This window comes from Vicugna pacos, chromosome 25 (assembly GCF_048564905.1).
Source record: "Vicugna pacos chromosome 25, VicPac4, whole genome shotgun sequence".
In the NCBI taxonomy this organism is placed as follows: Eukaryota; Metazoa; Chordata; class Mammalia; order Artiodactyla; family Camelidae; genus Vicugna; species Vicugna pacos.
Window position 1 is genome coordinate 189959 of NC_133011.1, and position 16910 is coordinate 206868.

Sequence of the window (16910 nt, forward strand, 5' to 3'; positions counted from 1 at the left end):
ACTAGATCATATGAGAGCTGCACCCATCACTCTTAGCATGCCTTTATTCTGTCTGGCCCTTTCTTCTAAAGTTTAAATTTCTCAAACCTTTAAATCTTGCAAGAACTAAAAGTTCTTAAATTTTACTGTATTCAAAAATATATACAACTTGTTTACTATGTTTCATATGTTATGTTTTGATTTTTGCCATAATGATAGATCAGTTTTTTATTCTATTTCATGATCAAGTTTTGATTTAGACCACATGAACACTATGTTCAAATGTCTTTTGACAATTCAGCATGGATTCAAGGTATAAATCAAAATTCAATCAAAAGCAGCATCTTGGTTTTTCATTGCCTTTTGTTGATGTGACTTATAGTTTCCTCTGGCATTTTTGGCTTTCTCCCAAGTTAATAGTTCTTCAACTCTTAGATACTTGATATCTTGTGTTGCCACTAATCACCTCAAAGTTAACAGTTAACACACCTCTCAGTATTATCTTGAGTTTAACTCTGTCTACACAGCAATGAATCAGTCATGAAAACAGGGGATGGTACCTCTTTAAATCAAAGCATTTAAAATATATATATATTGTTCAAAGTTTCAGACTTAGGAAATTCTTTTCATTCTGACAATTTTCTCTTTGAAGTTAATGTCTTTTAAACACACTATCTACCGATTTTTATTGTTTTTCTGAAATGCTGCTATGTGTTTATCTCTCAGTATCAATATGCTGTGTCTTGTATTAACACATTTTTAATAAAAGAGGAACTATAAATTTGGTATTTGAGTGATACATCAGGTGATTAACTGGATCAGTTAACTTCTTGGCTCTACAAGAAAAATAGCTCAATGACTGACTTAAAACAGTTGGGGGTTAAAACTATGTTGTTGACACTATGTGAAAATGTTCAAATTCTATAGCTTTGAGCCCAAACTTTTATTTCCACAAAATTATGGGTATAGGAATCATAAATCTTATTGATATTGGAAGTTAATTGGGAGATTTTGATGTGAAAATTTTTGTCTCTATCATAAAATTATACTAACAAATAGTTTGGGCCTTTAAACAATCAAAAGACAGGTTAACTTGTTAAAAATTGTCTTTTAAAAATACATTTCACAGAATATGGGTAGAATACAGAGATGAATTGAAAGATTTCAGAGATGGACAAATACGAAAGAGTGACATGGTATTTCTATCTGAAGGTGAAGATTTGAAAATGATAGTTTTTCAGTTTGTTGCTATTCTTAAAATTGTATCTTAACATACCACTCATATTATCAACTCATAATTTTATAATTTTAATCTGTTGAAAGCATGACTTTGCTGTCAGATAAACTTTTTTTTATTAAAACTAACTTTAAGTGAATCTTGAACCCCTAACCAGAAGGAAACCATTAAATGTAAAAAGGATTAAAATCTTAGCAAGTTAAAAAATAAAATTAAAACACATGTTGAATTTTATAGTATGAGAAAAATGAATGATTCAATTACATTTATGATATTTTCTCTCTCCTCTTTACGCACTTATGAGGAACTTCAGTTTTGATAGATGACTATTATTGCACATCCATAATAAATTTGAACTATGGGCTAATGGAAAGAAGCCTTAGATATTTTTCATGTGGTTAATATACAGGATTAGTAAAAGTGATTATTTTCATGTAGTCCAAAGGGTTATGAGGAATATTCAACACGGTGGACAGGGGGAAACAGACCCTTGGGTTCTTAGTTTAGGGGAAGCCAAATAATCTTGAATACAAATAATTATCAAAACATTGACAATAAAAATCTACCTCCCTTTTAAATTACTCAGCTGGCAGTTACTAGATTCATTTTCAATTGCTAAAGCAGAATCTATGTTTGAGGTCCTTGGTCAGCTTAATAGAGAGGTAAGTGACATGAACAACCTATTTGTAAGTTAATAGTAAGAGCAAGATAAAGCTTAGGTGTAGACAGGCCACAAGCCAGGGAAAACAGGGAAGGGACAGATAGTGGAATACATTATTGAGAAAAAGGAGGAGATATATATATTTCACACAGGATACATATATCGGGCCTGCTTCTGGCATCTCAGCATACATGTAATCAAATAGTTTATATACTTTAATACCTTATACTTTGTTACTTTGCTATGAAGTAAGGAGATTGGGAAACATGATTGAATAGGCTCTACAGCTGAACATTTTAGAATTGCAAATAATAATATTCATGCTACAATATGGATCTTGGCTAAAGGAGAAACTCCTAACATAAGAGACCTAAGATCGACTGCCTACCGGAATATTTTCCCCAGTAGGCAGAGAAGCAGAGAGGGTATGTTCTTTATAGCATGGAAGGATTTTCTTTATTGCATGTAAAGTGCTAATACTGGAAGCAGTCTGATATTATATGTTTCTTAAATTATCTCCTTCAAATCTTACTATGATGCTACTGAGAGTATTTTCCTTTTTATAGACCAAAAGAAAAAAAAAAAAGAATTAGAAATACTTAGTAAGTTCCTCAAAGTCAGGTAGATTTTTGCGTTTGACAGGGGTTACATTCCAGCCCCTCCCCAAATGCCATTCCATCACGCCAACAGCTTCTGTTTTCTTCTTGAGAGTGGCTGTGGCAAAATAAATCCCAGCTGTGTATGTTCTTTTTATGTAATCCCTCTTATTGTGGAGGAGGAAAAATAAAATATATCAATTAAATCATCTTTAAACTAAATGACTTGCTTCTGAGACCCGTCAAAATCAAAAGGAGTGGTGGAGGTATGACTCAGTATAGAGCAAGTGTCTAGGATGTGCGAGGTCCTGGGTTCAAGCCCCAGTACCTCCATTAAAAGAATGGAATAAAATCAAAAATAGATATTGCATTTCAAATGTATAAAGCCAACATTTGCTGTAGAAAGAGTTATTCAGGATAAACTTTAAAAGCAGGATCTGAAATTAATTAAAAGGCTATATGAAGAATGTATTGAAGAACAGTGCCTCTGCTGTACCATGGGAATGTGTGTCTAAAGAAAAGGGCTCAAATAGCAATTTTCAGTGATATGCATAGAGTTAGTGGCTGTCAAATAAAGCTGCATTCATTAAACTTCAGATCCAGACAGAGGAACATTAACCATAGAACCATCCTTTGGTGAGTATTTTTAAAGCCTATAATTACTATTGTTATTGTTACTTATTCCCTGTAGCTTAGATTAATTACTAAAAATGTTTTCTGATCCTATGGGTAAGAGGAAAAAGTTTCAGGAACTGATTTGAGGATTAAGTTCAGATTTCATCATTAGACTTATATTTAATATTCTTAATAGTAAGGAACATAAGTATTCTTGTATGAATTTTTAGAAATAATTCCAAACAGTAATTCATATCAGCATGAAGTCATAAAAAACTTTATTATAGGCAAATTGAAAAAAAAAAAAGAAGTTCTTAAACTTTAGAATTTTTTCAGAATTGAGAATTCTGAAAGCCCATATAATTCAAATCTGGTAATCTAAGTAAACAGGCCTGAGTGGGGACTGAGGAACCTGACCATCATTAGTGATGTACGCATACTTAGATACAGAGTAGGCCCCCAGTGTTTCATAACACACTCTGAGGAACAACTGAGATAGCAGGTCCAATTGTTACAAAGTCCAAAATTGCTCTGCTCACCACACAACAGGCCAGTAAGTTGGGAGACTAGGTGTCGGGGCAAGGAATAATAACTATTTGGAAAGTGGGCAGACCAAGAAGATGGCAGACTAAAAATGTCCTGGAGAACCATCTTCCCCAAGGCAGAATTCAGGCTCCTTTTTTACTAAAAAGGGGAGGGGGTGTGGTTGGTCATTGCAAACCTCTTGGTGTCAGAATCCTTTGTTCTGCAGCCTTCCATGTGGGTCAGGTCATGCTGTCCCTGTAAACTTCCAACAACATGTTATTTTCTATTCTGCAACTTTTTAATCTTTATATGAACAGGAAAATGTTATACTCTTAAATAGCGCAGCCTTGACAATGGGCTGCCCTGTCTATTTCAGGCTCTAGGCAACATTCTTTTACAAAAGGGGCAGAACCAGGGTGAGTCAGCACTGGACACAGAGCACAGGGCTAGAGCTAAAGGCACAGGCCTAAAATGGATTCAGCTTTGTTCTCCCCTATTTCACCATAAACAGGGAATTCTGACAAGTGGGCAAATTATACATTTAAGAAGACAACACGTGTTTTCATTTTAAGAAAATAAAAAGATGAATACCTGCTTCAATTATACTTTAATTATAATCATTAAGAAAAATCAAACTATCACTGTGTATATAGACACTGCCAGCCATCCAGCCATTCATTCAATTAATATTCACTGAGTTCAGTTCCTGTCATGTGTGTCCCAGGCACTGGTAACAGGGATACATGGGGAACAAGAGATTTAGGGTCCCTGTGTCAGCAGAGCTGTCAGTCCTATGAGAAAGATTGCCATCTGATTGCCCAAAAGCAAGCCAAAATAAAATAAAATAATTAACAATTCTTATTGGGTGTATAATGAAAAGAATGTAGATTTTCCATTACAAAAGAGAAGTATTTGAGAATGAATCGTGTCACATAACAGAAAAAAAAATCTCAGTGAGGCATTTCTGAGGAAATTATGGTGAGTTCTCCAAGCAAGCAAATTTAACAGCTTCCTCCGTGATGTCTGTGTTGGTCTTGCCAGGCTGTTCCTGGCTGTAACTGAGCAGGAGTCAGGAACTCATATTCCTGGATGTCTTTGCAAAGTTCAAGTCATTTCTTTGGGTCTCAGGGCACATCTCTTGACAAACAAGAGAATTTTAATTTACAGCTCATTTTATACAGAATAGTTTGTACCTTTCTTTCTTTTGTTATTAAAATATAGTTGATTTACAATGTTGTGTTAGTTTCAGGTGTGCAGCAAAGTGATTCAGTTACACACATATATATTATTTTTTAATTATTTTCCATCATAGATACCGAATATAGTTCCCTCTGCTATACAGTATGACCTTGCTGTTTATCTATTTTATATATGGTAGTGTGTATATGTTAATTCCAAACTCCTAATTTATCCTCCCCATGCCTTTCCCCTTTGGTAACCATAAGTTTGTTTTCTGTGTCTGTGACACTATTTCTGGTTTGTAAATAAGTTCACTTGTATCATTTTTTTTTTAGATTTCACATATAAGCAATATCATGATATTTGCCTTTGTCTGTCTGACTTACTTCATTTAATATAATAATCTCTAGGTCCATTCATGTTGCTGGAAATGGCATTATTTAATTATTTTTTCTGGCAGTGTAGTACTCCATGTATATATACAATGCATCTTCTTTAACCAATCATCTGTTGATAGACATTTAAGTTGCTTCTGTATCTTGATGTTTTGTTATTGAGTCATGTACACTGTATATATATTCTGGAAATTAAGCCTTTGTCAGTTGCATCAGTTGCAAATATTTTCTCCCATTCCATAGGTTGTCCTTTTGTTTTGCTTATGGTTTCCTTTGCTGTGCAAAAGCTTTTAAGTTTAGCTAGGTCTCATTTGTTTATTTTGGCTTTTATTTCTATTGCCTGGGTAGACTGCCATAGAAGAACTTTGCTAAGATTTATGTCAGAGAATGGTTTACCTATGTTTTCTTCTAGGAGGTGTGTAGTGTCTTTTCTTATGTTTAAGTCTTTAAGCCATTTTAAGTTTATTTTTGTGTATGGTGTGAGGAAGTGTTCTAACTTCATTGATATACACGCTGCTGTCCTGTTTTCCCAACACCACTAGCTGAAGAGACTGTGTTTACTCCATTGTATATTCTTACCTCGTTTGTCAAAAATTAATTGATTGTAAGTCTGTGTGTTTATTTCTGGGCTCTCTTGCTGTTCCATTGGTCCATATGTCTTTAACCATCTAACCACAAAATACCTTACCCTCTTAATTACTATCGATTTATATATATATATTTTTAATTTTATTTAATAATTTAATTTTATTTAATTTATTTAAGATTTAAATATATATATTACAATTACTATAGTTATATATAACTCTCAATATCTGATAAACTCTTCCTTCTTATTTGATACAACATTGTCTTGGCTATTCTTGTCTCTGCCTTTGAGTACCAAATTTATCAGTTTTTAGTAGAAATTGATTACATTTGCAGATTGATTGTGGGAAGAAATGATTTTTATAAGATACTAGTATATCCATCTCTACTTCTACATTTATGTAAATCCTGGATTTGCTGTGTAAAGACAATTTTATAATTATCACTACAGATGTTCTGCAAATTTCTTTACACATTGTTAAAAATGCATTGAAATGTATCTGTTTTTATGTTGACATTTTATTCAGCAAACTTGATGAAGGCTTTCTTCCAAAAGATTGTCCTTTTCTGTATGGATTTACTGTATGGTACAGGGCTCCCCACTATTTGCAGTGGAACCCTGCTGTGTCACAAATAGGTTACAGTTGTGGCAAGACATTGATCTGAATCTTTGAGCAATTTCTGTGTATCTCCTGAGATGAAAAATACTGGCAAGGACTGAATAGAAAATCACAACTTCATTTGTTCTTTTCTTTTCTTTCTTTTTTTTTTTTTTGCTCATCACACTTTTATGGTGGAGCCCCTCTGCACAGCTCGGGCAGCTCGGGCAGTGGCGGCGGCTCGAGCGGCGGCTCGGGGGGCTCAGGCGGCTCAGGCGGCGGCGGCTCGGGGGGCTCGGGCGGCTCGGGCGGCGGCGGCTTGGGCGGCTCGGGCGGCGGCGGCGGCTCGGGGGGCTCAGGCGGCGGCGGCTCGGGCGGCGGCGGCGGCTCGGGGGGCTCAGGCGGCGGCGGCTCGGGAGGCTCGGGCGGCGGCGGCTCGGGGGGCTCGGGCGGCGGCGGCTCGGGGGGCTCGGGCGGCGGCGGCTCGGGGGGCTCGGGCGGCGGCGGCGGCTCGTGGGGATCGGGCGGCGGCGGCAGCGGCTCAGGCGGCGGCTCAGGCGGCGGCTCGTGGGGCTCGGGCGGAGGCTCGGCGGCTCGGGCGGCACCGCACACGGGGGCCGCCGCCGGGTGACGCGGTGACCGCTGCGGCAGGCTCAGGCGCCACGTGGGCCCCGGCCTCAGTCAGTCCCCCCGGACCCGCTCTCCGGATCGCCCCATCTTCTCCCGCCAATCCGCGATCACCGAGGCGGCCTCGTGCCCCCTCGCCCGCTCCCCGTCCCTCCCCTGCCCCCGTCCTCGCCCGGGGCCGCAGCCCGCCTCCCACGATGGCTCTGAAGAGAATCCAAGTTGAATTGAATGACCAGGCATGGGAGCCCCCAGCACAGTGTTCAGCAGGTCCCGCTGGAGGTGATACGGCCCATTGGCTAGCTACAATAATGGGGCCAAACGACCGTCCTGATCAGGGTGGAGTATTTTTCTTGACACCTCATTTCCCAACAGGTTACCCCTTCAAACCACCTAAGAGTGCATTTACAACAAGAATTTACCGTCCAAATACCAACAGTCATGGCAACAGTTGTCCTGATATTCTGCAGTCATAGTGGTCTCCAGCACTATTTCAAAAGTACTCTTGTCCATCTGTTCTCTGCGGTGTGACCCCAATCCAGATGATCCTTTAGTGCCTGAGACTGCTTGGAGGATCTACAAAACAGAGAGAAAAATACAGCAGAATAGCTCGGGAATGGACGATGTGTATGTCATGTATGTGATGTAATTAAAGTATGTGATGTAATAAAAGAAATTATAGGATAATCTCTACAAATAAAAATAGGGGAACTCTGAAAGAGAAAGTACTTTTGATTTCCATCTGACAGCGTTCTATGTGCCCACACCTCATCTTCCCCTGTGCACATGTTTACCTGATACAGCAGTGCTGCGTGTTGCACATACTTGGAACAACAAACTAGAACTCCTGTACTTCTGCACCAACATTGCCTCCCAGCAGAGAAGTGTGTGTGCGACAAGCCAGTTCTCCAGGCATAACCTCGGTGCGAGATTAAAAGCTTTCCTTATTGACTTCAATTTGGATAACGGCAAGGTGAGGGGTGGTGGGTATGGTGTGCGCTTGAAAGGGGAAGGAAAGCTCCACTGACCTGTAGGAGGTGGTTTTTTAAGTGGAACCCTATTAAACTCAAAACAGTTTTGAAAAGCAAGGAGAACACAAAGCTGTTTCTGTATTCATTTTATTCCAAGGACTTATGTCTTAGGTGAAAGTTATGACCAACCAGATTAAACTCTACCCACATCCTGTGTTTTTAGGTCTGTTTAACTAACTGGTCAGCATTTAAATGGATTGGAGCTATGAGTATATGAAGTGTGATGGGCTTCGATCCCAACTCTTTTACATCTCCCCACCCTTCATCCTTCAGCCCCTCTTTCTCTCTTCCATAGTCTTTGGTTTGTATGTGGTTTCTCAGTTAATACATAGCTAAAAGCTCTTATTTTTCTTATGTTTTTAACTGCTTAGGTCTACCTGGATGTAAGAGTGAAAATTCATTTGATGGAAATACTTGCATATATTTAAAGACCCATTTGCTCCTCTGGAGCTTTTACGTTCAAGAATGATTAATCTGTGTAGTAAACTGATTACTACAGTCATTACATATATAAAAAAAAGTAAATGAAACATATTTAAGAGACAAATCCGGATCTATTTAAAGTAGAAAGTAAATGTATATTCAAATTTTAAAAGTCATTATGAAGTTCCCTCTGGTACTAGTTTTTATTAGAAAATATCATTATAAAGTCATCATCTCATTAACAACTCCTGAAATATTTCTATTTTCTTGCCTTTGGGAAATGTAATAAATACATCCCTAAGGGCTTGTAGGCTGATCCAAAGTTTTAGATGTTTCATAGTCTCTGATCCTAACTGGATATTATTAATTTTATCTGTAATATAATGAGTTTGGACATGATTTAATTATTTCTGGGATTTTTCCAACCTGAGACATTCTCTAAGTCACATTTTCACAGCTCTAAAAAGAATGTGCATGAAGAAAATCCCCAAATATTAATCTCCAGACATACTTTTTCTAAACTTTCGTATCTCATGTCCAACTTGATATGTTTCCTGGAATTCTCATCAGCATTTCAATTCAACATGTCCCAAATCAAACACTTATATTCCTTACCCCCCCATTCTCAGTCTATTCTTCTCCTTGGTCCAGGCAAAAACTTGCATTTATCTTTGACTTCTCTCTTCTCTTGCATCTAAACTGAATCCCTCAGAAAATCCTGTTGCCCCTGCAAACAAAATAGAATTAAAATCTGCTGCTCACTACTTCCATCACTACCATCTCGGTGTCATTTCATCATCTTTAGCATCTTTAGCTGGTTTACTGGACATGGTCTCCAAATTAATCACTCCACCTCTGCCTTTTCCTCCAATGGCAGCGTGAGTGATTCTGTTTAAATGTGAATCAGATCATGTCACTCTGCTAAAACCTTCCACTTAGTGGCTGCCTAGATCACCATAATAGGAGCCCTTAAAGTGCCTGATGAGGACCTGCACGGTCTGGTCTCCTTCCATCTCTGACCTCATCTCCCGTCTCACTATTCCCCCTCTTACTCTTTTGCTGTCTTACTGTCACCTTGCTGAACTGTGCAATTAGACACTTCCTGACCACATTATTTAATAATAAACCCTGTGTCCCAACTCAAGCACTTTCCATCCTCTTTTTTGCTTTTTTCCCTGTCACCAATTAACTTGCTATATATTGTAATAATAATAATAATAATAATAATAATAATAATAATAATAATAAATGTGTATGTACTTGTTATGTTCTTCTAGCAGAATGAAAACCCATGGAAGGGACCATTTTGATCTGCTTTGTTAATTATTCTAGCTCCAGTACCTAGAAGAGCCTCTGGCACATAATAATGTCCTGTTTACCATACCAGTAATCAACTTTGGGGAAAAAAGCTATTTATGAAATCGCTCTTTCAATACTGTTTTATGAAAAGCTTAATATCTACTCTGAAAATACCACAATATTCCTTTAATGGTCCCTTTACAAACCTGAGTAATGTTTAGCCTATCTGCTTAGTTTCCTAAAGCTGAAGATTTTAAATAAGTGGCTTTGAAGCTTGCTGTTATTGTTGGATTTTCCTTGTTTTCCAGAAGGAGTCTGGTGAGGGATTTTTCTTTATTATATTCCATGTTTTTTAAAAATGCAATAAAAACAATTTACCAGAGACATTGGCTTGATACTATTAAGTGTAAATCTTGTGAGAGATTTATAATTGAACTTTGAAAATTTAGCCAAGTTTATAAAATGATGAAGTTAATTTAATTTTGTACTTGTTTCTTCATGCATTTAATTGGAGTTTTTTAAAGTTAGGCATTATTACTAAAATTACTAGTTCAACTTTTCAAAGCTAACTCTGACTTCATACCTCATTTCCTTTATAACATCAATGGCCATTTGGATATAATCTTAACTCTACATTACCTAATAACATTTATTTCTCAATTAGCAAGTGATCAGGAACAAAATTGGATCAAAATTTCTTTCAACACATAAAGATACTTCCACCAATAATACATTACTTTCATATTTAATGAACAAATAGATAAGATAAATATAATATTTTCAAAATACATGACAACAAATATACTCAGAAGAGAAACACTGTAACCATCATTACAATAATATATTCTTAATTTTGTCCCAATTATTACATGCATCTTAGGTGACTTCCTAGGATATCGCAGTATCACTCAAGGAGAAAACTTGAATAGAAGAAAAGTGCTTTTAGCACGAGGTCTGGAGGAATGCCAGCAACGAAAGTGAACATGAAGTAAGAGGCACTGAGACACTGATATGAAGGCACTGATGGGAGCAATAGAAGAGGTAAGACAGTGACATTAGGAAGTCAAGATGAAGGAGTGTTCAAAAACTAGGGTATGGGGCGTGACTTCAGAGAGCTGGCAGAGTGGGAAGTCCCAACTCTTGTCTCCCAATAGCAACACTGATTTAGTGATAGCACATGGGTGAAAATAGCTTTATGAGACCTCCACATCCAAGTCAGTAAGTTGTAGCATGGTGATGAGCACAGAGCTAGTGACAGCCAGGTGAAACAGGCAAGAACACAACTTCACTTCACCCCAGAAGTCCCTCCCCCAAGCAGGCACAGTTCAGCACCAGGAGGGTGCAGCTTGACCCATGGTTTCTCCCTCAATAGAAAGAGAGTGGAGCCTGCACCCAACACCCTTGGCCTTTCAGCACACTGGCCGCAGGAAAAGTGGTGGCAGCTTACTACGGCCAGTGCAGCTGTGCACAAATGGAAGAAGATGCACAGCCCAGGACAGAGAGAGAAGGGGGGGTGTTCACATCCATGAAAAAGCCTGAGACTCTCCAGCTGGCTGCTGGTGAGGCCCTGTCCCTGTGAAAGCCAGTGTGTAAAGGCTAGGGGAGGCATCTGTTTCTACAAGCATGCAGACACAAATGTAAAACTGGGAGATACATGGAGAATAAAGAAATATGACCCAACTAGAAAACAAATCTCTAGCAACCAAGACTAAAGAAATGGAGATTTATGAATTTCCTGAAAAATAATTCAAAATAATCATCTTCAAGAAGCTACATCTTAAAGATGCTTTTATGAGTTACAAAATAACATGTATACACAACTAAACAAAATCAGGGAAATGATACATTAAAAATGTGAATATCAAGAAAGAGAAAGAAGGCATTAAAAAAGAAAAAAGAAGAAAAAAAGAAAGAGAGTGAGAGAAAGAATGGAAGTAAATACATTTTGGAGCTGGAGAATACAACTAAAAATTCAATAGAGAGCTTCAGAATCAGATTTGATCAGAGCAAAGAAGGAATTGGTGAACTTCAACACAAGTCATTTGAAATTATTTAAAGAAGCAAAAAGAAAAAAAAAGAATTAAAGAGTAAAGGAAGCTGAAGATGAGACACCTCAAATGAACAACACACAGAGTGTGGGAGTCCCATAAGGGGAAAAGAGAGAAAGTTGCAGGAATCTTAAAAAAGCAGTGCCCCTAAACTTCCCAGGTCTCGGGAAGGAGGTAGATCCCAGATGCATGAAGTTCAAAGTAGCCCATAAATGAAACAGAAGGTGTCTATGCTGAGACATGATAACCAAATTGTCAAAAGTCAAAGACAGGGTGAATTTTGAAATCACTCAGAGAAAAATCACTCACCATGTAGGAGGAAGTCCTCGTAAGGTGATCAATGCATTTCTTAGCAGAAAGCTTGCAGGCCAGAGAGATTGAAATAGTATATTCAAAGTACTGGGGGAAAAAATTATGAAACAAGAATGCTATACCTGGCAAAGCTGTACACCAAAAATGAAAGAGAAGAAAATACTTTTTTTAGATGAACAAAAGCAGAGGGAGTTCATTACCACTAGAACTGCTTTAAAGAAATACTAAAGGGAGTGCTTAAAGTTGATAAACAGCAAAAATAAAGCATAGTATGAAATCAGAAAATTCACTGATAAAGGTAAATATACAGACAAGTACAGATTGTAACATTGGTGTGTAGACTCCTTTTAATTTTAGTATAAAAGTTAAAAGATAAAGGGTATATAGATTGTTATAATTATAAGATCCTTATGTAAGCCTCATGGTAATCACAAAGAAAAGATATGTAAAAAAGCATATAAACTGAACTCCTTAATCAAATTAATAAAGAGGCTGAATGGAAAATAATATAACAAATAACCAAAGAGAGCAGGAGTGGCATTACTTACATCAGGCAAAATAGAATGTATGTCAGAATCTATCAGAAGAGACAGAGAAGGACATTGTAAAATGAAAGAAGATTCAGTCCAGGACAATTGACATTAGAGTACCTAGAAACACAAGGCAAACGTTGATAGAGCTGAAGGGATGAAATGAACACCAATATAATGATAGTAAGAGACATCAGTAACCCGCTGTCAATAATGAATAGAACATACAGATAGAAAATTAGTAATGAAATAGTGCACTCAAATAATGCTATATACACCAAATGGACCTATCAGACATATATAGTGCATCCCACCCCAAAACAGTAGAATACACATTCTTCTCAAAAACAAAAAGAACTTTCTCCAGGAAAGATCACATGTTAGGTCACAAACATTTTAAAAGATTGAAATCTTGCTATTGTAAGTATATTTTCTGACCACAGAGAAGTGAAACTAGAAATCTACAACAAAAGGAAAACTGAGAAATTCACAAATATGTGAACATTAAGCATCATGTTCCTTGCCAAACATTGGAGCCAAGAAAATTTCAAAAGGGAAATCAGAAAATATCAGCATAAATGAAAATGAAAATGCAACATACCAAAACTTATGGGATCCTTCAGAGGCATTACTCAGAGGGAACATTATATTGATAAACACCTACATCAGAAATGAAGAAAGACCTCAAATAAACCACCTAAGTTTACACCTAATTGAATTAGAAGAATAACCTAAGCCCAAAATTAAGAAAGGAAATAATACAACTTTGAGAAAAAATAAACAAAGCATAGAAAGATATTTCAAAAAATCAAAATAAGAGTTGGTTTTCTGAAAAATAAACAAAATTGACAGATGTAAGTTAGACTAAGAAAAAATAGAGAAGACTCAAATAAATAAAAGCAGACTACAACTGATATCAGAGAAATAAAAAAGGATCAAAAGAGAATACTATAAACAAGTATACACCAACAACTTACATAGCCTTAAAGTAATGGATTAATTCCTACAAAGGCTGAATACTGACAAAATACAAAATTTAAACAGACTAATTACTGGTACAGAGATTTAATCAGTAATCAAAAGCCTCCAAAAACAGAAAGTCCCAGGACCACATGTCTTCACTGGTTAATTCTAGCCAGCATTTAAAAAAAGAATTACTGCCACTCCTTCTCAAACTCCTGCAGTAAACTGAAGGAGAAAGAATAGTTCCAAACTATTTTACCAGGTCAGGGTTACCCACATACCAAAGCCAGGCAAAGGTGTTACAAGAGAAGAATGTTATAGGTCGATATCCCTGATGAACATACATGCAAAATTTATCAACAAAATACTAGCCCATCGAGGTCAACAGGCTTATACACCATAATCAAATGGGGTTTATCCCCCTTGAATGTAGGCATGGTTCAACAAATACAGTCAGTAATGTGATACACTACATTAACAGAATAAGAGAGAAAAACCCCATGATTTTCCCAACAGATGCAGAATAAAGCATTTGCCAAAATTCAACTCTCTTTTATGATAAGAACACTTAACAAACTAGGGATGCAAGACATGTGTCTCAATGTGGTAAAGGAAATAGAAGACAAGCCCGAAGCCAACGTCAGACTCAATGAAGAAAAATTAAAGACTGTCTCATGATCAAAAGCAAGTTACAGATGCTCCCTCTCACCACTTCTGTGCAACAAGGTGCTGGAAATTCTAGCCAAAGCAATTAGAAAAAAAAGAAAGAAAGAAAGAGATAGAATTCCAAATTGAAAAAGGAGTAAATATACACCTGTTTGCAGACAAAATGGTCTTGTATGTAGAAAAACATAAGGCCCCATAAAAAAATGTTAGAACTAATAAACAAATTCAATAAAATTGTAAGATTTGAAATCAATATGCAAAAATAGATTGCTATACACACAGTGAACTATCTGAGAAGGAAATTAAAGAAACAATCCTGTTCACACTAACATCAAAGACAATAAAATACTTGGGATTAGACCCAAGGAGATGAAAGATTTGTACCATGAAAACTGCAACATGTTGAAGAAAGAAACAAAAGAAGACAGAAATAAATAGAAATATATATTCATATATTGGAAGACTTAGTGTGTCAAAATGTTCATAATATCCAAAGCAATCTGCAGATTCAGTGCTATTCCCATCAAATTCATAATATTTTTTACATGAAGACAGTCAAAAATGCTTACAGAACTAGAAAAAATCCTTAACAGCTGAAGAAATATTAAGAAAGAATAAAGTTGGAGACATCATATTTCCTAATTTCTAAATATATTACAAAACTACAGTAATCAAAACTATATTACTGGTTTAAAGATAGCCGTATGAATCAATGGAACAAAACAGACTCACAATAAACCTACATCTATGTAATCAACTGATCTTCAACAAGGGAGAAAGAACACACAAGGGGGGAAGCATAGTCCCTTCAACAAAGGGTGGTCGGAAAACTGAATACCCACATTTAGAGAATGAATCTGGGACCTTATCTCACACTGTAAGTAAAAATCATCATAAAATAGATTAAAGACTTAAATGCAAGACCTGAAACTATAAACCTTCTGGAACAAAACATAGAGGAGAAACATTCTGACACTGGCCTTGGCAAATATTCCTGGCATATGACACCAAACGCACAGGAAACACATCCCCAAATACACAAGTGAAACTGTATCAAACTAAAAGCTTCTGCACAAAGAATCAATAAAATGAAAAGACAACCTAAGAGAATGGGAGGATCTACTTGCCAAACTTACATTCGATAAGGTGTTTATATCCAAAATATATAAGAAACTCCTACAACTCAATAGCAAAAAACAAATAACCCAGTTAAAAATGAGCAAAATCTTGAATAGACATTTTTCCAAAGAGGACATACACATGGCCAACAGGTGTAAGAAAATGTGCTCAGCATCACTAACCATCAGGGAAATGCAGATGAAGACAATGAGATAGCTCTTCATACTCATTAGGGTGGCTGTTATCAAAAGAACAGAAGAAAAGTGTTGGAGAGGCTGTGGAGAAACTGGAAACCTTGTACACTGTTGATGAGAGTGTAGAATGGCCCGGCTGTTATGGAAAACACTATGATCCTCAAAATATTAAAAACAGAATTACTATATGACCCAGCAATCGCACTTCTCGGTATATAGGCTAAATAATTGGAGCCAGGAGTCCCAAAAGGATATTTTCATTCCCATGTTCATTGCATAATTATTTACAATAGCCAAGATATGAAAGCAACCTAAACGCCCATTCACAGATGAATGAATACAGAAAATGTGGTACATACTTTCATCGCAATATTGCTCAGCCTTTGGAAAGAAGGAAATCCTGCCATGTACAGCAACCAGGATGAACCTGGAGGACATTACACTGAGTAAAATAAGCCAGTTATGGAATGACAAGTAATGTATGATTCCACACATATGAGACACCTAATGTAGTCAAATTCGTAGAAGCTGAGTGTAAAATGGTGGTGTCCAAAGACTGGAGGGAGATGAAAATGGGTGGGTTTTTTTTTTAAGACTGTAAAGTTTCAATTATGCAAGAGGAAGAAGTTCTAAGGATCTGTTGTAAAACATAGTGCTTGTATTTAATAATATTACAGTGTATACTTGAAATTTTGTTCAGACAGGACAGCTCATGTTTTAAGTGTTCACAATTTAAAAAAAAGTAGAGAGCAATCCACACTTTAATTGCTGCTCTGCTGGCAGGTCCATTAACAAAAACAAACAAACAGAAAGACTTCACTGGATGCTGCAGTATGACGACTGTTAGTGATGTTGTCCATCCTTGGAATGGTGGAAAGGAAGTCCATATCTGAGGCAGTGGAGTTGGAAAATTCATGAAGTTTGCCTCTGAACAGTGAAAGTTGAGGCAGTAAGTTGAGAAGGTGCAAGGGAAAAGCAGTTCGAGCAGGACGTGCAGATCGATCCCTGGGTCTGACACATGTGGTTTGCCATTCAGAGCCGTGCCGAGTTAAACAAAGGACTCAACTTCCTCACTTCATTTTCCTAATTGGTAACGGGGGTGACACTGCTGCCCGATGCACTGGAGGGTCAGTGCAGCTGTCCATGTAAGTCTGGTAGAGCCCTGCCTGGCATGGCAAACACAAATGCTACCATACAGTATTAGCTAACATTGTCTCACAATCATTAAAAAAGTCTTTTCTATGCTTATCAAGTGTTATTTTCTTCATGTATTTTCCAGGATATTTTCATCAACTGCAAATTGGTTTTACTTATTTTCTGGAAACTC

The 16910-nt window shown here is 37.0% G+C and overlaps 1 pseudogene; it reads left to right on the forward strand.

Moving 5' to 3' along the window:
* The first annotated feature begins 7034 nt into the window (after positions 1–7034).
* LOC102535247 (ubiquitin-conjugating enzyme E2 D2 pseudogene) lies at positions 7035–11330 on the forward strand (annotated as a pseudogene).
* The last annotated feature ends 5580 nt before the right edge of the window (positions 11331–16910 follow it).